Below are 22971 nucleotides of genomic sequence, written 5' to 3'. Positions count from 1 at the left end.
TGTTTCTTTCTTTGGCCCACTGCGAGGCTGCATTATTTTCCATGTGGACATTTTGATCGGTCAATAGACTGACATGCATATAAATATTTGGAGTTATATGATGAGCCAGTGATCATATAATCACCTGCAGCTATACTTACTGACCGTATTGATCTTATTTTGTATAACAATTATGACGAATTCAGCAACCATGGATTGCATTTTACTCGCTTTCTAGCAACAACTACGAAAACGAGAGACAATATGCATTAAAAGGGTTATGCATGCTTTGTTGTGTGGTTGGTGTTGTTGTGTTTTCATAAAAAAATTACTCCCTTTGTTCCAAAATGTAAGGTGTATTAGTTCATTGAAAAGTCAAACCGCTTTCAAGTTCATGACAAGTGCGTGTTGTCCACCCTCACTAATTTTCTCCTGATGATGTTCCCCCTTTCTCACGCGTCACATTTCTATGTGGTTGAAGCTTCTCTCCTGGAGGTCGGAGTCCATTCGCTCCATATGTGATGCTTGCTTCGATGGTCATAGGGTGGCACTGTTTGTGGAACTCATGGATGGTGGGAAGCGATTCCTTGAGAGATTTCTACGGGTTCTAAGGTTTGGTTAGGTTTTCTCTGTAGCGACATCCTAGTATCTTCACAATTTAGCAATGGTCACACTCTCTCCATGTTATCATGCATCAGAGATATTCTTTACTAGTTAGGTTCGGTTAGGACTTGTAAATGAAGTACCTTGCTTGTTTCAGGACAGTTAGAAAGTAGGGGTCGACTGAATCGAACACAGAAATCGGTAATTTGCTCAATCCAGGATGATCATCTTTTATATATCATGCATATATGTTGTATAGTTTCTTTGCATTTTAGCGCAATATAATTGAAATGAATAAGATTACTTTGTCACAACCCTGCTTTCATAACCGCTTACAGCAGTGGAGTTTAACATTATTCTTCAATTCATGCCTGCATGGGTAAATTCATGCTGTGCAAGCGATATACAAATCTAAAAAGGGATTTCTGCTACATAGTTAATGTAGCCAAACCCTTGCTCAGCATTCAACTCAATCTACACAAAGTAACTCGTTTAGAATAAAATGACTAACTCTATCTACACAAAGTAACTTGTTTAGAATAAAATGATCATATTAGATACGGCTTTCGCTCTAGTATTCGATTCATGTTTGCATGAGTTAATTTGTATGTATCTCCAACGTGAGTGAGAGTGAAGGGATATGCAAATCTAGAAAGGAGATTTTCTCTACATAGTTAATGCAGCCCAAAAGTCTTGCTCAGTAGGGCAAAGATAGACATGTTGTAGTATGCTCCAATTCATGTTCACATGAATCGGCACACATCGAATGAAGATATGCATATAGTACTACAAGGAGATATGCACAATGAATGAAGATATGGATTTTGGCACCACAATTAATTAGTGCAGCCAAACCCTCGCTCAACATTTAACTCTGCGTTTACAAAAGGACAGCAACCATGGAGCTTGACACACGCGCTCTCGCCCTCCTCCCGTTGGTGCTCGCCTCGCTCGCGACGTTCCTCCAGCCTGCCGCTGCAAACGATGGCACGCCACGCCCCGGCGGAGGCTTCAGCCTCCGCCTGGTCCCGTACAGCGGCTGGAACAGCACCATGCACGTCGACGGCGGCGGCTTCCTGCACCTCAACGAGCAGGCAGCCACCACTGCGCTTCGGCCGCACATCCACGGTCCGAGAGGGTTCACGTACAGTGTGGCCACCACCGTCGGGACGGGCCGCGGCCGCCGCACGTACGACCTGGTGCTGGACACGGCCAGCAGCCTGACGTGGATGCAGTGTGTGCCGATCGCGCACCCGTTCGCACAGATACCGCCGCCCTTCAACCCGGACATCTCGCCATCGTTCGGCCGCGTCTCGCGCAAGAGCTCCTTATGTCACGGGCCATCACCGCGCCAGACATGTGAGTTCCGGGCGACCCGCCTCGACGGCACGCACGCGAGCGGTGTGCTCGGCAACGAGACCTTTGCTTTCGCGAACGATGGCGGCGCCGCCGCGGCCGCGGAGGTTCGTCGCGTCGTGTTTGGCTGCGTACACACCGCGACGGGGTTCGACAGCCACGGAGTACTCGCCGGTGTCCTCGGCCTGGCGAGGATGCGACCGTCGCTCATCTGGACTCGGCTCCACCAGCACGGGCAGGACGGCCGCTTCTCCTACTGCCTCTTCGGGCCCGGGCGTCCGAGCAGGCATGGTTTCCTCCGATTCGGCGTAGACATCCCCGCCACGGGCCACATGAGGAGCACCAAGATCCTCTACATGCAGTACACGACCAGCCCAGATTTCAGCGCCTACTTCGTCAGCGTCGTCGGCATCAGCGTCGCCGAGAAGGCCCTGGTCCGGCCACCCGGACAACGCCAAATGAGGGATTTGTTCCGGCGCCACAAGTCGCCCGACGGTAGGTGGAACGGCGGGTGCCTCATCGATCCCGGGACGGGCACGACGGCGATAATACAGGCCGTGTACCACGTCCTGGAGCACGCAGTGGAGGAGCACGTCAGGAGACTAGGGCTGCCGGTCGTGAAACGTGACGGGTAGCGCCTTTGCTTCGGCGGTGCGACTCAGGCCGCCTTTGAGCACCTGCCGACGGTGACGCTTCGCTTCGAGGAGGGCGCGGGCCTCGTGATCAGGCCGCAACAGCTCTTCGTCTTCGTTCAGCGCGACATCTGCCTCGCCGTGGTGCCGAGCGAGCACATGATCATCATCGGCGCGATGCAGCAGGTGGACATGCGCTTCGTCTATGACATCGCAGCCGCCAAGATCCACTTCGCCCCCGAGAGATGCAGTGATGATACAGGGGGACAGAATTGACCTAATTTTTTCTAGCAAACCGTTATTTAAAAAGAATTGTAATTCCAATGTAGTATTTTCTTGAATTGTATGTCATCAACTGTCTACCAAATGAAAAAGAAATAAAGAATGTGCGTCCGGAACTTGGCCCGTAGGCTACACAAATGCAAGACTCTGTCTCTCCTGTTCAAACTGGATATCTACAAAGCCTTCGACTCGGTCAGATGGGAATACATCCGCGATTGGACCGCGGCTCTTCTGTGCACATCATCTTCTACGATTCTGTTGAATGGGGTGGCTGGCAACCCCATCAAGCACGGTATGGGCCTTCAGCAGGGGGACCCCTTATCCCCGCTCCTCTTTGTTATCGCAATTGACACACTCCAACAACTGCTTGAGCTGGCAACCCGAAAAGGACTACTCCACAAGAATCATGGGAGAGGGGTCATGGTGCGAACTTCACTCTATGCAGACGATGCGGCTGTTCTCGTGGCTCCAATCAGAAAAGATATTGACATCCTCTCAGCCATTTTGCACGGATTCGGGGAGGTCACCGTACTTTGCACCAATTTTCACAAGAGCTCGGTTGTGCCCATTCGATGCCATCACCTAAACCTGGAGCACATTCTGCAAGGCTTGCCTGCTAACAGGGCATCCTTCCCCATAAGATACTTGGGTCTTCCATTGTCCGTCTGGCAGCTTAAAAAGGTGGACTTGCAATTTCTTGAGGACAAGAATGCGAGCAAGTTGGTCACCTATGAGGGGCAAAATATCACCATCATTGGACGCACGGCCCTTGTTAAGTCTGTCGTCACCTCGCAAGTGGTCTACTTCATCACATCTTTGGTCATACCGCTGGGCATTCTTCACAATATCAACAAACTTGAGCGTGCTTTCCTTTGGTCGGGATCGGATAAGAAGACGGGCGCCAAGTGCAAGGTAAACTGGGATACGGTTTGCCGCCCGTGCGAATATGGCGGCCTAGGGGTTCTCAACACTGATAAATTTGTGCGGGCCTTACGATTTGAGATGGCCATGGTTTGAATGGACGACACAAACAAAATTGTGGGTGGGCTTGGTAAATCCATGTAATGAGGAGGACCTTGACTTCTTTTAATGGTTTGGAAAACTTGGGCGCCACCAAAGGCTAAATTCTTTGCTTGGTTGGCTATCCAAGACAGAATTTGGACTGCGAATAGGCTACAAAAACATGGATGGCCAAATTGTGGACTTTGCACCATTTGCAAGCGTGAGCGAGAAAGCGGACCACGTCTCTTCTTCAAATGTTGCCTCCCTATTAGGCTATGGAACTTGGTCATTGTAAAATTCGGGCTTCATCAAATGGACACCTCTATGTGGCATCTTGAAGGCTCGGTCAAGGACTGGTGGACAAATAGGACCGGCGCCGGAGTCTCCAATAGGAAGCCCATGGCCTCTCTAATCATGCTCGTGTCATGGACCATTTGGAGCAAGCGGAATGCCCGTGTTTTCCGGAACAAGAGCGCTCCACTACACAACCTTCTTCATATAGATGTTGTTGCACCTCCAGGTGCAAAGGTTTGTAAGACAGTAGCAAATTTCCCTCAAATGGATGACCTAAGATTTATCAATCTGTGGGAGGCGTAGGATGAAGATGGTCTCTCTCAAACAACCATGCAACCAAATAGCAAAGAGTCTCTTGTGTCCCCAGCACACCCAATATAATGGTAAATTGTATAGGTGCACTAGTTCGGCGAAGAGATGGTGATCCAAGTGCAATATGGATGGTAGATAAAGGTTTTTGTAATCTGAAAATATAAAAAGCAAGGTAGCTAATGACATAAGTGAGCGAAAACGTATTGCAACGTTAGGAAACAAGGCCTAGGGTTCATACTTTCATTAGTACAAGTTCTCTCAACAACAATAACATAATTAGATCATATAACAATCCCTCAACATGCAACAAAGAGTCACTCCAAATTCACTAATAACGGAGAACAAATGAAGAGATTATTGTAGGGTACAAAACCACCTCAAAGTTATCCTTTCTAATCGATCTATTTAAGAGTCCGTAGTAAAATAACACGAAGCTATTCTTTCCATTCGATCTATCCTAGAGTTCCTACTAGAATAACACCTTAAGACACAAATCAACCAAAAACCTAATGTCACCTAAATACTCCAATGTCACCTCAATTATCCGTGGGTATGATTATATGATATGCATCACACAATCTCAGATTCATCTATTCAACCAACACAAAGAACTTCAAAGAGTGCCCCAAAGTTTCTACCGGAGAGTCAAGACGAAAACGTGTGCCAACCCCTATACATAAGTTCATGAGGTCACGGAACTCGCAAGTTAATCACCAAAACATACATCACATGGATCACATGAATATCCCATTGTCACCATAGATAAGCACATGTAAGACATACATCAAGTGTTCTCAAATCCTTAAAGACTCAATCCGATAAGATAACTTCAAAGGGAAAACGCAATCCATTACAAGAGAGTAGAGGGGAAGAAACAACATACGATCCAACTATAATAGCAAAGCTCGCGATACATCAAGATCATGCGAATCAAGAACACGAGAGAGAGAGAGAGAGAGAGAGAGAGAGAGAGAGAGAGAGAGAGAGATCAAACATATAGCTACAGGTACATACCCTCAGCCCCGAGGGTGAACTACTCCTTCCTCGTCATGGAGAGCGCCGGGATGATGAAGATGGCCACCGGAATGGGATTCCCCCCTCCGGCAGGGTGCCGAAACGGGTCTAGATTGGTTTTCGGTGGCTACAGTGGCTTGCGGCGGCGGAACTCCCGATCTAGGTTATGTTCTGGAAGTTTGGGTATATATAAGAGGTTTTGACGTCGGGAACAAGTCAGGAGGGGTCCCCGAGGCGGCCATGAGATAAGGGGCGCGCCCCCCACGCTCGTGGTGGCCTCCGGACTCTTCTGGCCCATCTCCGGTACTCCGTCGGCTTCTTCTGGTCCAAAAAAGATCTCCGTGAAATTTCAGGTCAATTGGACTCCGTTTGGTTTTCCTTTTCTGCGATACTATAAAAACAAGGGAAAACAGAAACTGGCACTGGCCTCTAGGTTAATAGGTTAGTCCCAAAAATCATATAAAATAGCATATAAATGCATATAAAACATCCAAGGTTGATAATATAATAGCATGGAACAATCAAAAATTATAGATACGTTGGAGACGTATCACTTTTAGGTACATATATTATTGCCAAAGTTCCACCACCTCGATCCTTTCTGGGACAATGAGATATTCATGAACCAGCATCAAGTGAGGAAACTGATAAAGATTGTTATTAAAATGGGTGCAAAGACGTCAATCAAACTATTTGTTTACACTTTATGCAAGACAACAGTGAACTGCATGATGGTAAGTAAGAACCTTGTAGCCTTCTTTTTACTGCTCGTAATGAGTTGTGTTAGATGACAATGTCTGAATCTTTTTTTCTTTGCAGTGGATCCTCAAGCAATTTACTCAAGATTACCTCGCCATCACAAGGGATTGGACTAGAGTCCTACATGCCTTTTGCATCCAGGAGAGCACAATATGGCCATTCCGCTTCACCTTATTCAGCAACCGGAATGTCTGTCGCCTCTTTCTTTACCATCTGTAATACTATAAGTATAGAATCTTGGTTCATCATTCTTTATTTGGTGCTTATGTAATTTTTAAACATATGTACCTGTGAATCGATTAATGCATCGGTTGTTTGAACCTGATGGATATGAATAAAGGTAAAGCCTACTTTCAAGTTTAAATTAGATACAATTGTAAATAGCAGCAATTAAATTAGGGCAAAAATAGAGTGTGCAGGTCATTACGGCGCACACGGTTAATAAAGCACAGCGTGTGCAATATACATCATAATCCGACACGGTTCATGGAGAGGAAACGTGTGTAACAATGCACACAGTTGCCGTTTGCAAAGTGTGTGATGTCAGACACTATCACATATGGTGCGGGAAAACTAAATGTGTGTGATTATCTACCTATCGTACATGGTTTATAATCATGAACTATTTGAGATGTGCCGCATCGTAAAACCCTCGTGCCTGGAATCTGCCTGGAAAGCTCCCGTGCCTGGAATCCGCCTGGATTTAGGTAAAACCACAAAACTCCGACTGCGATGGCAATGCGAGCATAAACGAGTAGTAAGGATGAAGCGTTTGGGATATTCGAGATATGAAAAACGGTTATATAGGGATAACTGTATGCATCAAGGCTCCCTATCCCCGACGGTTTCTGGGTCGTGTGGGAAGGACTCCTCTATCGCCCACACTTACTAGGTGACGGTTCCAAATGCCGTCGCAGAAAAGGGTTAAAACCGTTCGTATAGCACCGACTCGTACTAGTGTTGCTTCATCTTTTTCTTCTTTTATTATTAGACATGTAATGAGAAATGTCAACACCTCTGCTCATTTGTGCGCAAAACATGTTTGTACACTAAAGGTGACGGGATGTTGGATGGACTCTCCCCCGAGTTTCCTCATGACCAACGTTCTCGCTGACCATGCTGGAGCTGTTGATGATTGAATAAAGCTCTAAGTTTCCTGGAAAAAAAGAATAATGTTAAACTCATGCGGGCATGTGGCTGTAGGCCCACTTTACTTGTAAAGTCAAATTTAATTGTTTCATTCATCTACCACATATTATTCCAGCAGGAGTATCTTTGTATTTTCAGCCCACTAGGCGCTCACAATGTGTCCTATCTCTATCTCGTTCCTCCACATGCATGCATGACAAAAATAAAACAAACCCTCTCACTCTCCTCTCCCACATAGTTAATGCAGCCCAAAAGTCTTGCTCAGTAGGGCAAAGACAGACATGTTGTAGTATACTCCAATTCATGTTCACATGAATCGGCACACATCGAATGAAGATATGCATATAGTACTACAAGGAGATATGCACAATGAATGAAGATATGGATTTTGGCACCACAATTAATTAGTGCAGCCAAACCCTCGCTCAACATTTAACTCTGCGTGTACAAAAGGACAGCGAAGACTCTGGTTGCATTCAAGCCACCAAGTTAGGTACGGTGCTCTAGCTTGCTACTGTGACTCCGTTGCTGCAACCATGGAGCTTGACACACGCGCTCTCGCCCTCCTCCCGTTGGTGCTCGCCTCGCTCGTAGCTAATATGGATGGTAGACAAAGGTTTTTTTAATCTGAAAATATAAAAAAGCAAGGTAGCTAATGATATAAGTGAGCGAAAACGTATTGCAACGTTAGGAAACAAGGCCTAGGGTTCATACTTTCACTAGTACAAGTTCTCTCAACAATAATAACATAATTAGATCATATAACAATCCCTCAACATGCAACAAAGAGTCACTCCAAATTCACTAATAACGGAGAACAAATGAAGAGATTATTGTAGGGTACAAAACCACCTCAAAGTTATCCTTTCTAATCGATCTATTCAAGAGTCCGTAGTAAAATAACACGAAGCTATTCTTTCCATTCGATCTATCCTAGAGTTCGTACTAGAATAACACCTTAAGACACAAATCAACCAAAAACCTAATGTCACCTAAATACTCCAATGTCACCTCAATTATCCGTGGGTATGATTATATGATATGCATCACACAATCTCAGATTCATCTATTCAACCAACACAAAGAACTTCAAAGAGTGCCCCAAAGTTTCTACCGGAGAGTCAAGACGAAAACGTGTGCCAACCCCTATACATAAGTTCATGAGGTCACGGAACTCGCAAGTTAATCACCAAAACATACATCACATGGATCACGTGAATATCCCATTGTCACCATAGATAAGCACATGTAAGACATACATCAAGTGTTCTCAAATCCTTAAAGACTCAATCCGATAAGATAACTTCAAAGGGAAAACGCAATCCATTACAAGAGAGTAGAGGGGAAGAAACAACATACGATCCAACTATAATAGCAAAGCTCGCGATACATCAAGATCATGCGAATCAAGAACACGAGAGAGAGAGAGAGAGAGAGAGAGAGAGATCAAACATATAGCTACAGGTACATACCCTCAGCCCCGAGGGTGAACTACTCCCTCCTCGTCATGGAGAGCGCCGGGATGATGAAGATGGCCACCGGAATGGGATTCCCCCCCTCCGGCAGGGTGCCGAAACGGGTCTAGATTGGTTTTCGGTGGCTACAGTGGCTTGCGGCGGCGGAACTCCCGATCTAGGTTATGTTCTGGAAGTTTGGGTATATATAAGAGGTTTTGACGTCGGGAACAAGTCAGGAGGGGTCCCCGAGGCGGCCATGAGATAAGGGGCGCGCCCCCCACGCTCGTGGTGGCCTCGGGACTCTTCTGGCCCATCTCCGGTACTCCGTCGGCTTCTTCTGGTCCAAAAAAGATCTCCGTGAAATTTCAGGTCAATTGGACTCCGTTTGGTTTTCCTTTTCTGCGATACTATAAAAACAAGGGAAAACAGAAACTGGCACTGGCCTCTTGGTTAATAGGTTAGTCCCAAAAATCATATAAAATAGCATATAAATGCATATAAAACATCCAAGGTTGATAATATAATAGCATGGAACAATCAAAAATTATAGATACGTTGGAGACGTATCACTTTTAGGTACATATATCATTGCCAAAGTTCCACCACCTCGATCCTTTCTGGGACAATGAGATATTCTTGATCCTCCCGTTGGTGCTCACCTCGCTCGCGACGTTCCTCCAGCCTGCCGCTGCAAACGATGGCACGCCACGCCCCGGCGGAGGCTTCAGCCTCCGCCTGGTCCCGTACGGCGGCTGGAACAGCACCATGCACGTCGACGGCGGCGGCTTCCTGCACCTCAACGAGCAGGCAGCCACCACTGCGCTTCGGCCGCACATCCACGGTCCGAGAGGGTTCACGTACAGTGTGGCCACCACCGTCGGGACGGGCCGCGGCCGCCGCACGTACGACAAGGTGCTGGACTCGGCCAACAACCTGACGTGGATGCAGTGCGTGCTGATCGCGCACCCGTTCGCACAGATATCGCCGCCCTTCAACCCAGACATCTCGCCGTCGTTCAGCCGCGTCTCGCGCAAGAGATCCTTATGTCACGGGCCATCACCGCGCCAGACATGTGAGTTCCGGGCTACCCGCCTCGACGGCACGCACGCGAGCGGTGTGCTCGGCAACGGGACCTTTGCTTTCGCGAACGATGGCGGTGCCGCCACGGCCGCGGAGGTTCGTGGCGTCGTGTTTGGCTGCGTACACACCGCGACGGGGTTCGACAGCCACGGAGTACTCGCCGGTGTCCTCGGCCTGGGGAGGATGAGACCGTCGCTCATCTGGACTCGGCTCCACCAGCACTGGCAGGACGGCCGCTTCTCCTACTGCCTCTTCGGGCCCGGGCGTCCGAGCAGGCATGGCCTCCTCCGATTCGGCGCAGACATCCCCGCCACGGGCCACATGAGGACCGCCAAGATCCTCTACATGCAGTACACGACCAGCCCGGATTTCAGCGCCTACTTCGTCAGCGTCGTCGGCATCAGCGTCGCCGAGAAGGCCCTGGTCCGGCCACCCGGACAACGCCAAATGAGGGATTTGTTTCGGTGCCACAAGTCGCCCGACGGTAGGTGGAACGGCGGGTGCCTCATCGATCCCGGGACGGGCACGACGGTGATAATACAGCCCGTGTACCACGTCCTGGAGCACGCCGTGGAGGAGCACGTCACGAGACTAGGGCTGCTGGTCTTGAAACGTGACGGGTAGCGCCTTTGCTTCAGCGGTGCGACTCAGGCCACCTTTGAGCACCTGCCGACGGTGAAGCTTCGCTTCGAGGAGGGCGCGGGCCTCGTGATCAGGCCGCAACAGCTCTTCGTCTTCATTCAGCGCGACATCTGCCTCGCCGTGGTGCCGAGCGAGCACATGACCATCATCGGCGCGATGCAGCAGGTGGACACGCGCTTCGTCTATGACATTGCAGCCGCCAACATCCACTTCACCCCCGAGAGATGCAGTGATGATACAGGGGGACAGAATTGACCTAATTTTTTCTAGCAAACCGTTATTTAAAAAGAATTGTAATTCCAATGTAGTATTTTCTTGAATTGTATGCCATCAACTGTCTACCAAATGAAAAAGAAATAAAGAATGTGCGTCCGGAACTTGGCCCGTAGGCTACACAAATGCAAGACTCTGTCTCTCCTGTTCAAACTGGATATCTACAAAGCCTTCGACTTGGTCAGATGGGAATACATCTGCGATTGGACCGCGGCTCTTCTATGCACATCATCTTCTACGATTCTGTTGAATGGGGTGGCTGGCAACCCCATCAAGCACGGTATGGACCTTCAGCAGGGGACCCCTTATCCCCGCTCCTCTTTGTTATCGCAATTGACACACTCCAACAACTGCTTGAGCTGGCAACCCGAAAAGGACTACTCCACAAGAATCATGGGAGAGGGGTCATGGTGCGAACTTCACTCTATGCAGACGATGCGGCTGTTCTCGTGGCTCCAATCAGAAAAGATATTGACAACCTCTCAGCCATTTTGCACGGATTCGGGGAGGTCACCTGACTTTGCACCAATTTTCACAAGAGCTCGGTTGTGCCCATTCGATGCCATCACCTAAACCTGGAGCACATTCTGCAAGGCTTGCCTGCTAATAGGGCATCCTTCCCCATAAGATACTTGGGTCTTCCATTGTCCGTCTGGCAGCTTAAAAAGGTGGACTTGCAATTTCTTGAGGACAAGAATGCGAGCAAGTTGGTCACCTATGAGGGGCAAAATATCACCATCATTGGACGCACGGCCCTTGTTAAGTCTGTCGTCACCTCGCAAGTGGTCTACTTCATCACATCTTTGGTCATACCGCCGGGCATTCTTCACAATATCAACAAACTTGAGCGTGCTTTCCTTTGGTCGGGATCGGATAAGAAGACGGGCGCCAAGTGCAAGGTAAACTGGGATACGGTCTGCCGCCCGTGCGAATATGGCGGCCTAGGGGTTCTCAACACTGATAAATTTGTGCGGGCCTTACGATTGAGATGGCCATGGTTTGAATGGACGACACAAACAAAATTGTGGGTGGGCTTGGTAAATCCATGTAATGAGGAGGACCTTGACTTCTTCGAATGGTTTGGAAAACTTGGGCGCCACCAAAGGCTAAATTCTTTGCTTGGTTGGCTATCCAAGACAGAATTTGGACTGCGAATAGGCTACAAAAACATGGATGGCCAAATTGTGGACTTTGCACCATTTGCAAGCGTGAGCGAGAAAGCAGACCACGTCTCTTCTTCAAATGTTGCTTCCCTATTAGGCTATGGAACTTGGTCATTGTAAAATTCGGGCTTCATCAAATGGACACCTCTATGTGGCATCTTGAGGGCTCGGTCAAGGACTGGTGGACAAATAGGACCGGTGCCGGAGTCTCCAATAGGAAGCCCATGGCCTCTCTAATCATGCCCGTGTCATGGACCATTTGGATCAAGCGGAATGCCCGTATTTTCCGGAACAAGAGCGCTCCACTACACAACCTTCTTCATGTAGACATTGTTGCTGTTGGGTTTCGTAGTAATTTCAAAAAATTTCCTACGCACACGCAAGATCATGTGATGCATAGCAACGAGGGGGAGAGTATTGTCTACGTACCCAACGCAGACCGACTGCGGAAGCGATGACACGACGTAGAGGAAGTAGTCGTACGTCTTCACGATCCAACCGATCAAGCACCGAAACTACGGCACCTCCGAGTTCGAGCACACGTTCAGCTTGATGACGATCCCCGGACTCCGATCCAGCAAAGTGTCGGGGAAGAGTTCCGTCAGCACGACGGCGTGGTGACGATCTTGATGAACTACAGCAGCAGGGCTTCGCCTAAACTCCGCTACAGTATTATCGAGGAATATGGTGGCAGGGGGCACCGCACACGGCTAAGGAATCGATCACGTGGATCAACTTGTGTCAACTTGTGTGTTTAGAGGTTCCCCTGCCTCTGTATATAAAGGAGGAGAGGAGGGGAGGCTGGCCGGCCAAGGGGGGGAGGCGCAGGAGAGTCCTACTCCCTCTGGGAGTAGGATTCCCCCTCCAATCCTAGTCCAACTAGGATTCCTCGGAGGGGAAAAGAGGAGGAGGGGGCCGGCCACCTCTCCTAGTCCTAATAGGACTAGGGGAAGGGGGGGCGCGCAGCCCATCTAGGGCAGCCCCTTCTCTTTTCCACTAAGGCTCACTATGGCCCAAATAGCTCCCGGGGGGTTCCGGTAACCCTCTCGGTATTCCGGTAAAATCCCGATTTCACCCGGAACACTTCCGATATCCAAATATAGGCTTCCAATATATCAATCTTTACGTATCGACCATTTCGAGACTCCTCGTCATGTCCGTGATCACATCCGGGACTCCGAACAACCTTCGGTACATCAAAATGCATAAACTCATAATATAACTGTCATCGTAACCTTAAGCGTGCGGACCCTACGGGTTCGAGAACAATGTAGACATGACCGAGACACGTCTCCGGTCAATAACCAATAGCGGGACCTGGATGCCCATATTGGCTCCTACATATTCTACGAAGATCTCTATCGGTCAGACCGCATAACAACATACGTTGTTCCTTTTGTCATCGGTATGTTACTTGCCCGAGATTTGATCGTCGGTATCCAATACCTAGTTCAATCTCGTTACCGGCAAGTCTCTTTACTCGTTCCGTAATACATCATCTCACAACTAACATATTAGTTGTAATGCTTGCAAGGCTTATGTGATGTGTATTACTGAGAGGGCCCAGAGATACCTCTCCGACAATCGGAGTGACAAATCCTAATCTCGAAATACGCCAACCCAACATCGACCATTGGAGACACCTGTAGTACTCCTTTATAATCACCCAGTTATGTTGTGACGTTTGGTAGTACCCAAAGTGTTCCTCCGGTAAACGGGAGTTGCATAATCTCATAGTCATAGGAACATGTATAAGTCATGAAGAAAGCAATAGCAACATACTAAACGATCGGGTGCTAAGCTAATGGAATGGGTCATGTCAATCAGATCATTCTACTAATGATGTGACCTCGTTAATCAAATAACAACTCATTGTTCATGGTTAGGAAACATAACCATCTTTGATTAACGAGCTAGTCAAGTAGAGGAATACTAGTGACACTCTGTTTGTCTATGTATTCACACATGTATTATGTTTCCGGTAAATACAATTCTAGCATGAATAATAAACATTTATCATGATTATGAGGAAATAAATAATAACTTTATTATTGCCTCTAGGGCATATTTCCTTCAGTCTCCCACTTGCACTAGAGTCAATAATCTAGATTACACTGTACTGATTCTAACACCCATGGAGCCTTGGTGCTAATCATGTTTTGCTCGTGGAAGAGGCTTAGTCAACGGGTCTGCAATATTCAGATCCGTATGTATCTTGCAAATCTCTATGTCTCCCACCTGGACTAGATCCCGGATGGAGTTGAAGCGTCTCTTGATGTGTTTGGTCCTTTTGTGAAATCGTGATTCCTTTGCCAAGGCAATTGCACCAGTATTGTCACAAAAGATTTTCATTGGACCCGATGCACTAGGTATGACACCTAGATCGGTTATGAACTCCTTCATCCAGACTCCTTCGTTTGCTGCTTCCGAAGCAGCTATGTATTCCGCTTCACATGTAGATCCCGCTACGACGCTTTGTTTAGAACTGCACCAACTGACAGCTCCACCGTTTAATGTAAACACGTATCCGGTTTGCGATTTAGAATCGTCCGGATCAGTGTCAAAGCTTGCATCAACGTAACCTTTTACGATGAGCTCTTTGTCACCTCCATATACGAGAAACATATCCTTAGTCCTTTTCAGGTATTTTAGTATGTTCTTGACCGCTGTCCAGTGATCCACTCCTGGATTACTTTGGTACCTCCCTGCTAAACTTATAGCAAGGCATACATCAGGTCTGGTACACAGCATTGCATACATGATAGATCCTATGGCTGATGCATAGGGAACATCTTTCATATTCTCTCTATCTTCTGCAGTGGTCGGGCATTGAGTCTTACTCAATTTCACACCTAGTAACACAGGCAAGAACCCTTTCTTTGCTTGATCCATTTTGAACTTCTTCAAAATTTTGTCAAGGTATGTGCTTTGTGAAAGTCCAATTAAGCGTTTTGATCTATCTCTATAGATCTTAATGCCTAATATGTAAGCAGCTTCACCGAGGTCTTTCATTGAAAAACTTTTATTCAAGTATCCTTTATGCTATCCAGAAATTCTATATCATTTCCAATCAGTAATATGTCATCCACATATAATATCAGAAATGCTACAGAGCTCCCACTCACTTTCTTGTAAATACAGGCTTCTCCGAAAGTCTGTATAAAACCAAATGCTTTGATCACACTATCAAAACGTTTATTCCAACTCCGAGAGGCTTGCACCAGTCCATAAATGGATCGCTGGAGCTTGCACACTTTGTTAGTTCCCTTTGGATCGACAAAACCTTCCGGTTGCATCATATACAACTCTTCTTCCAGAAATCCATTCAGGAATGCAGTTTTGACATCCATCTGCCAAATTTCATAATCATAAAATGCGGCAATTGCTAACATGATTCGGACGGACTTAAGCATCGCTACGGGTGAGAAGGTCTCATCATAGTCAATCCCTTGAACTTGCCGAAAACCTTTTGCGACAAGTCGAGCTTTGTAGACAGTAACATTACCATCAGCGTCAGTCTTCTTCTTAAAGATCCATTTATTCTCAATTGCTTGCCGATCATCGGGCAAGTCAACCAAAGTCCATACTTTGTTCTCATACATGGATCCCATCTCAGATTTCATGGCTTCAAGCCACTTTGCGGAATCTGGGCTCACCATCGCTTCTTCATAGTTCGTAGGTTCATCATGATCTAGTAGCATGACTTCCAGAACAGGATTTCTGTACCACTCTGGCGCGGATCTTACTCTGGTTGATCTACGAGGTTCAGTAGTATCTTGATCTGAAGTTTCATGATCATTATCATTGGCTTCCTAACTAACCGGTGTAGGTGTCACTGAAACAGTTTTCTGTGATGAATTACTCTCCAGTAAGGGAGCAGGTACAGTTACCTCGTCAAGTTCCACTTTCCTCCCACTCACTTCTTTCGAGAGAAACTCCTTCTCTAGAAATGATCCATTCTTAGCAACGAATGTTTTGCCTTCGGATCTGTGATAGAAGGTGTACCCAACAGTTTCCTTTGGGTATCCTATGAAGACACATTTCTCCGATTTGGGTTCGAGCTTATCAGGTTGAAGCTTTTTCACATAAGCATCGCAGCCCCAAACTTTAAGAAACGACAACTTTGCTTTCTTGCCAAACCACAGTTCATAAGGCGTCGTCTCAACGGATTTTGATGGTGCCCTATTTAACGTGAATGCGGCCGTCTCTAAAGCATAACCCCAAAATGATAGCGGTAAATATGTAAGAGACATCATAGATCGCACCATATCTAGTAAAGTACGATTACGACGTTCGGGCACACCATTGCGCTGTGGTGTTCCGGGTGGCGTGAGTTGTGAAACTATTCCACAGTTTTTCAAATGTACACCAAACTCGTAACTCAAATATTCTCCTCCACGATCAGATCGTAGAAACTTTATTTTCTTGTTACGATGATTTTCAACTTCACTCTGAAATTCTTTGAACTTTTCAAATGTTTCAGACTTATGTTTCATTAAGTAGATATATCCATATCTACTCAAATCATCTGTGAAGGTGAGAAAATAACGATATCCGCCACGAGCCTCAATATTCATCGGACCACATACATCGGTATGTATGATTTCCAACAAATCTGTTGCTCTCTCCATAGTACCGGAGAACGGTGTTTTAGTCATCTTGCCCATGAGGCACGGTTCGCAAGTACCAAGTGATTCATAATCAAGTGGTTCCAAAAGTCCATTAGTATGGAGTTTCTTCATGCGTTTTACACCGATATGACCTAAACGACAGTGCCACAAATAAGTTGCACTTTCATTATCAACTCTGCATCTTTTGGTTTCAACATTATGAATATGTGTATTACTACTATCGAGATTCAATAAGAATAGACCACTCTTCAAGGGTGCATGACCATAAAAGATATTACTCATATAAATAGAACAACCATTATTCTCTAATTTAAATGAATAACCGTCTCGCATTAAACAAGATCCAGATATAATGTTCATGCTCAACGCTGGCACCAAATAACAATTATTTAGGTCTAATATTAATCCCGAAGGTAGATGTAGAGGTAGCATGCCGACCGCGATCACATCGACTTTGGAACCGTTTCCCACGCGCATCATCACCTCGTCCTTTGCCAGTGCCCGCTTATTCTGTAGTCCCTGTTTCGAGTTGCAAATATTAGCAACAGAACCAGTATCAAATACCCAGGTGCTACTGCGAGCTCTAGTAAGGTACACATCAATAACATGTATATCATATATACCTTTGTTCACCTTGCCATCCTTCTTATCCGCCAAATACTTGGGGCAGTTCCGCTTCCAGTGACCAGTCTGCTTGCAGTAGAAGCACTCAGTTTCAGGCTTAGGTCCAGACTTGGGTTTCTTCTCTTGAGCAGCAACTGGCTTGCTGTTCTCCTTGAAGTTCCCTTTCTTCTTTCCTTTGCCCTTTTTCTTGAAACTAGTGGTTTTGTTAACCATCAACACTTGATGCTCCTTTTTGATTTCTACCTCCGCAGCTTTCAGCATTGCGAAGAGCTCGGGAATAGTCTTGTTCATCCCTTGCATATTATAGTTCATCACGAAGCTCTTGTAGCTTGGTGGCAGTGATTGGAGAATTATGTCGATGACGCAATCATCCGGAAGATTAACTCCCAATTGAATCAAGTGATTATTATACCCAGACATTTTGAGTATATGCTCACTGACAGAACTGTTCTCCTCCATCTCGCAACTATAGAACTTATTGGAGACTTCATATCTCTCAATCCGGGCATTTGCTTGAAATATTAACTTCAACTCCTGGAACATCTCATATGCTCCATGACGTTCAAAACATCGTTGAAGTCCCGATTCTAAGCCGTAAAGCATGGCACACTGAACTATCGAGTAGTCATCAGCTTTGCTCTGCCAGACGTTCATAACATCTGGTGTTGCTCCAGCAGCAGGCCTGGCACCCAGCGGTGCTTCCAGGACGTAATTCTTCTATGCAGCAATGAGGATAATCCTCAAGTTACGGATCCAGTCCGTGTAATTGCTACCATCATCTTTCAACTTTGCTTTCTCAAGGAACGCATTAAAATTTAACGGAACAACAGCGCGAGCCATCTATCTACAATCAACATAAACAAGCAAGATACTATCAGGGACTAAGCTCATGATAAATTTTAAGTTCAATTAATCATATTACTAAAGAACTCCCACTTAGATAGACATCCCTCTAATCCTCTAAGTGATCACGTGATCCAAATCAACTAAACCATAACCGATCATCACGTGAGATGGAGTAGTTTTCAATGGTGAACATCGTTATGTTGATCATATCTACTATATGATTCACGCTCGACCTTTCGGTCTCCGTGTTCCGAGGCCATATCTGCATATGCGAGGCTCGTCAAGTTTAACCTGAGTATTCTGCGTGTGCAAAACTGGCTTGCACCCGTTGTAGATGGACGTAGAGCTTATCACACCCGATCATCACGTGGTGTCTGGGCACGACGAACTTTGGCAACGGTGCATACTCAGGGAGAATACTTCTTGATAATTTAGTGAGAGATCATCTTATAATGCTACCGTCAATGAAAGCAAGATAAGATGCATAAAAAGATAAACATCACATGCAATCAATATAAGTGATATGATATGGCCATCATCATCTCGTGCTTGTGATCTCCATCTCCGAAGCACCGTCATGATCACCATCGTCACCGGCGCGACACCTTGATCTCCATCGTAGCATCGTTGTTGTCTCGCCAATCTTATGCTTTCACGACTATCACTACCGTTTAGCAATAAAGTAAAGCATTACATCGCGATTGCATTGCATACAATAAAGCGACAACCATATGGCTCCTGCCAGTTGCCGATAACTTGGTTACAAAACATGATCATCTCATACAATAAAATTTAGCATCATGCCTTGACCATATCACATCACAACATGCCCTGCAAAAACAAGTTAGACGTCCTCTACTTTGTTGTTGCATGTTTTTACGTGGCTGCTACGGGCTTAGGTAAGAACCAATCTCACCTACGCATCAAAACCACAACGATAGTTTGTCAAATAGACTCCGTTTTAACCTTCGCAAGGACCGGGCGTAGCCATACTTGGTTCAACTAAAGTTGGAGAGACAGTCGCCCGCAAGCCATCTCTGTGCAAAGCACGTCGAGCGAACCGGTCTCGCGTAAGCGTACGCGTAAGGTTGGTCTGGGTCGTCTCGTCCAACAATACCGCCGAACCAAAATATGACATGCTGGTAGGCAGTATGACTTGTATCGTTCACAACTCACTTGTGTTTACTCGTGCATATAACATCAACATAAATAACCTAGGCTCGGATGCCACTGTTGGGTTTCGTCGTAATTTCAAAAAATTTCCTACGCACACGCAAGATCATGTGATGCATAGCAACGAGGGGGAGAGTATTGTCTACGTACCCAACGCAGACCGACTGCGGAAGCGATGACACGACGTAGAGGAAGTAGTCGTACGTCGTCACGATCCAACCGATCAAGCACCGAAACTACGGCACCTCCGAGTTCGAGCACACGTTCAGCTTGATGACGATCCCCGGACTCCGATCCAGCAAAGTGTCGGGGAAGAGTTCCGTCAGCACGACGGCGTGGTGACGATCTTGATGAACTACAGCAGCAGGGCTTCGCCTAAACTCCGCTACAGTATTATCGAGGAATATGGTGGCAGGGGGCACCGCACACGGCTAAGGAATCGATCATGTGGATCAACTTGTGTCAACTTGTGTGTTTAGAGGTGCCCCTGCCTCCGTATATAAAGGAGGAGAGGAGGGGAGGCTGGCCGGCCAAGGGGGGGAGGCGCAGGAGAGTCCTACTCCCTCTGGGAGTAGGATTCCCCCTCCAATCCTAGTCCAACTAGGATTCCTCGGAGGGGAAAAGAGGAGGAGGGGGCCGGCCACCTCTCCTAGTCCTAATAGGACTAGGGGAAGGGGGGGCGCGCAGCCCATCTAGGGCAGCCCCTTCTCTTTTCCACTAAGGCCCACAATGGCCCAAATAGCTCCCGGGGGGTTCCGGTAACCCTCTCGGTATTCCGGTAAAATCTCGATTTCACCCGGAACACTTCCATATCCAAATATAGGCTTCCAATATATCAATCTTTACGTCTCGACCATTTCGAGACTCCTCGTCATGTCCGTGATCACATCCGGGACTCCGAACAACCTTCGGTACATCAAAATGCATAAACTCATAATATAACTGTCATCGTAACCTTAAGCGTGCGGACCCTACGGGTTCGAGAACAATGTAGACATGACCGAGACACGTCTCCGGTCAATAACCAATAGCGGGACCTGGATGCCCATATTGGCTCCTACATATTCTACGAAGATCTTTATCGGTCAGACCGCATAACAACATACGTTGTTCCTTTTGTCATCGGTATGTTACTTGCCCGAGATTCGATCGTCGGTATCCAATACCTAGTTCAATCTCGTTACCGGCAAGTCTCTTTACTTGTTCCGTAATACATCATCTCACAACTAACATATTAGTTGTAATGCTTGCAAGGCTTATGTGATGTGTATTACCGAGAGGGCCCAGAGATACCTCTCCGACAATCGGAGTGACAAATCCTAATCTCGAAATACGCCAACCCAACATCGACCATTGGAGACACCTGTAGTACTCCTTTATAATCACCCAGTTACGTTGTGACGTTTGGTAGTACCCAAAGTGTTCCTCCGGTAAACGGGAGTTGCATAATCTCATAGTCATAGGAACATGTATAAGTCATGAAGAAAGCAATAGCAACATACGAAACGATCGGGTGCTAAGCTAATGGAATGGGTCATGTCAATCAGATCATTCTACTAATGATGTGACCTCGTTAATCAAATAACAACTCATTGTTCATGGTTAGGAAACATAACCATCTTTGATTAACGAGCTAGTCAAGTAGAGGCATACTAGTGAAACTCTGTTTGTCTATGTATTCACACATGTATTATGTTTCCGGTAAATACAATTCTAGCATGAATAATAAACATTTATCATGATTATGAGGAAATAAATAATAACTTTATTATTGCCTCTAGGGCATATTTCCTTCAGTTGCACCTCCAAGTGCAGAGGTTTGTAAGACAGTAGCAAATTTCCCTCAAATGGATGACCTAAGATTTATCAATCTGTGGGAGGCGTAGGATGAAGATGGTCTCTCTCATACAACCATGCAACCAAATAGCAAAGAGTCTCTTGTGTCCCCAACACACCCAATATAATGGTAAATTGTATAGGTGCACTAGTTCGGCGAAGAGATGATGATCCAAGTGCAATATGGATGGTAGATAAAGGTTTTTGTAATCTGAAAATATAAAAAAGCAAGGTAGCTAATGATATAAGTGAGCGAAAACGTATTGCAACGTTAGGAAACAAGGCCTAGGGTTCATTCTTTCACTAGTACAAGTTCTCTCAACAATAATAACATAATTAGATCATATAACAATCCCTCAACATGCAACAAAGAGTCACTCCAAATTCACTAATAACGGAGAACAAATGAAGAGATTATTGTAGGGTACAAAACCACCTCAAAGTTATCCTTTCTAATCGATCTATTCAAGAGTCCGTAGTAAAATAACACGAAGCTATTCTTTCCGTTCGATCTATCCTAGAGTTCGTACTAGAATAACACCTTAAGACACAAATCAACCAAAAACCTAATGTCACCTAAATACTCCAATGTCACCTCAATTATCCGTGGGTATGATTATATGATATGCATCACACAATCTCAGATTCATCTATTCAACCAACACAAAGAACTTCAAAGAGTGCCCCAAAGTTTCTACCGGAGAGTCAAGACGAAAACGTGTGCCAACCCCTATACATAAGTTCATGAGGTCACGGAACTCGCAAGTTGATCACCAAAACATACATCACATAGATCACGTGAATATCCCGTTGTCACCACAGATAAGCACATGTAAGACATACATCAAGTGTTCTCAAATTCTTAAAGACTCAATCCGATAAGATAACTTCAAAGGGAAAACACAATCCATTACAAGAGAGTAGAGGGGAAGAAACAGCATACGATCCCACTATAATAGCAAAGCTCGCGATACATCAAGATCATGCGAATCAAGAACACGTGAGAGAGAGAGAGAGAGATCAAACATATAGCTACAGGTACATACCCTCAGCCCCGAGGGTGAACTACTCCCTCCTCGTCATGGAGAGCGCCGGGATGATGAAGATGGCCACCAGAATGGGATTCCCCCCCTCCGGCAGGGTGCCGAAATGGGTCTAGATTGGTTTTCGGTGGCTACAGTGGCTTGCGGCGGCGGAACTCCGGATCTAGGTTATGTTCTGGAAGTTTGGGTATATATAAGAGGTTTTGACGTCGGGAACAAGTCAGGAGGGGTCCCCGAGGCGGCCATGAGATAAGGGGCGTGCCCCCCACCCTCGTGGTGGCCTCGGGACTCTTCTGGCCCATCTCCGGTACTCCGTCGGCTTCTTCTGGTCCAAAAATGATCTCCGTGAAATTTCAGGTCAATTGGACTCCGTTTGCTTTTCCTTTTCTGCGATACTCAAAAACAAGGGGAAACAGAAACTGGCACTGGGCTCTAGGTTAATAGGTTAGTCCCAAAAATCATATAAAATAGCATATAAATGCATATAAAACATCCAAGGTTGATAATATAATAGCATGGAACAATCAAAAATTATAGATATGTTGGAGACGTATCACTTTTAGGTACATATATCATTGCCAAAGTTCCACACCTCGATCCTTTCTGGGACAATGAGATATTCATGAACCAGCATCAAGTGAGGAAACTGATAAAGATTGTTATTAAAATGGGTCCAAAGACGTCAATCAAACTATTTGTTTACACTTTATGCAAGACAACAGTGAACTGCATGATGGTAAGTAAGAACCCTGTAGCCTTCTTTTTACTGCTCGTAATGAGTTGTGCTAGATGACAATGTCTGAATCTTTTTTCCTTTGCAG

The 22971-nt window shown here is 46.1% G+C and overlaps 2 pseudogenes; both read left to right on the top strand.

Annotated features, from left to right (window-relative positions):
• Positions 1–1481: 1481 nt before the first annotated feature.
• On the top strand, positions 1482–2857 carry LOC119289426 (annotated as a pseudogene).
• A 5061-nt stretch (positions 2858–7918) lies between these two features.
• Positions 7919–10816, top strand: LOC119289425 (annotated as a pseudogene).
• Positions 10817–22971: the final 12155 nt, after the last annotated feature.

This window comes from Triticum dicoccoides, chromosome 4A (assembly GCF_002162155.2).
Source record: "Triticum dicoccoides isolate Atlit2015 ecotype Zavitan chromosome 4A, WEW_v2.0, whole genome shotgun sequence".
NCBI lineage: Eukaryota > Viridiplantae > Streptophyta > Magnoliopsida > Poales > Poaceae > Triticum > Triticum dicoccoides.
Note: the sequence above shows the minus strand (reverse complement) of the source record. Positions and strands in the feature narration are given on the sequence as shown.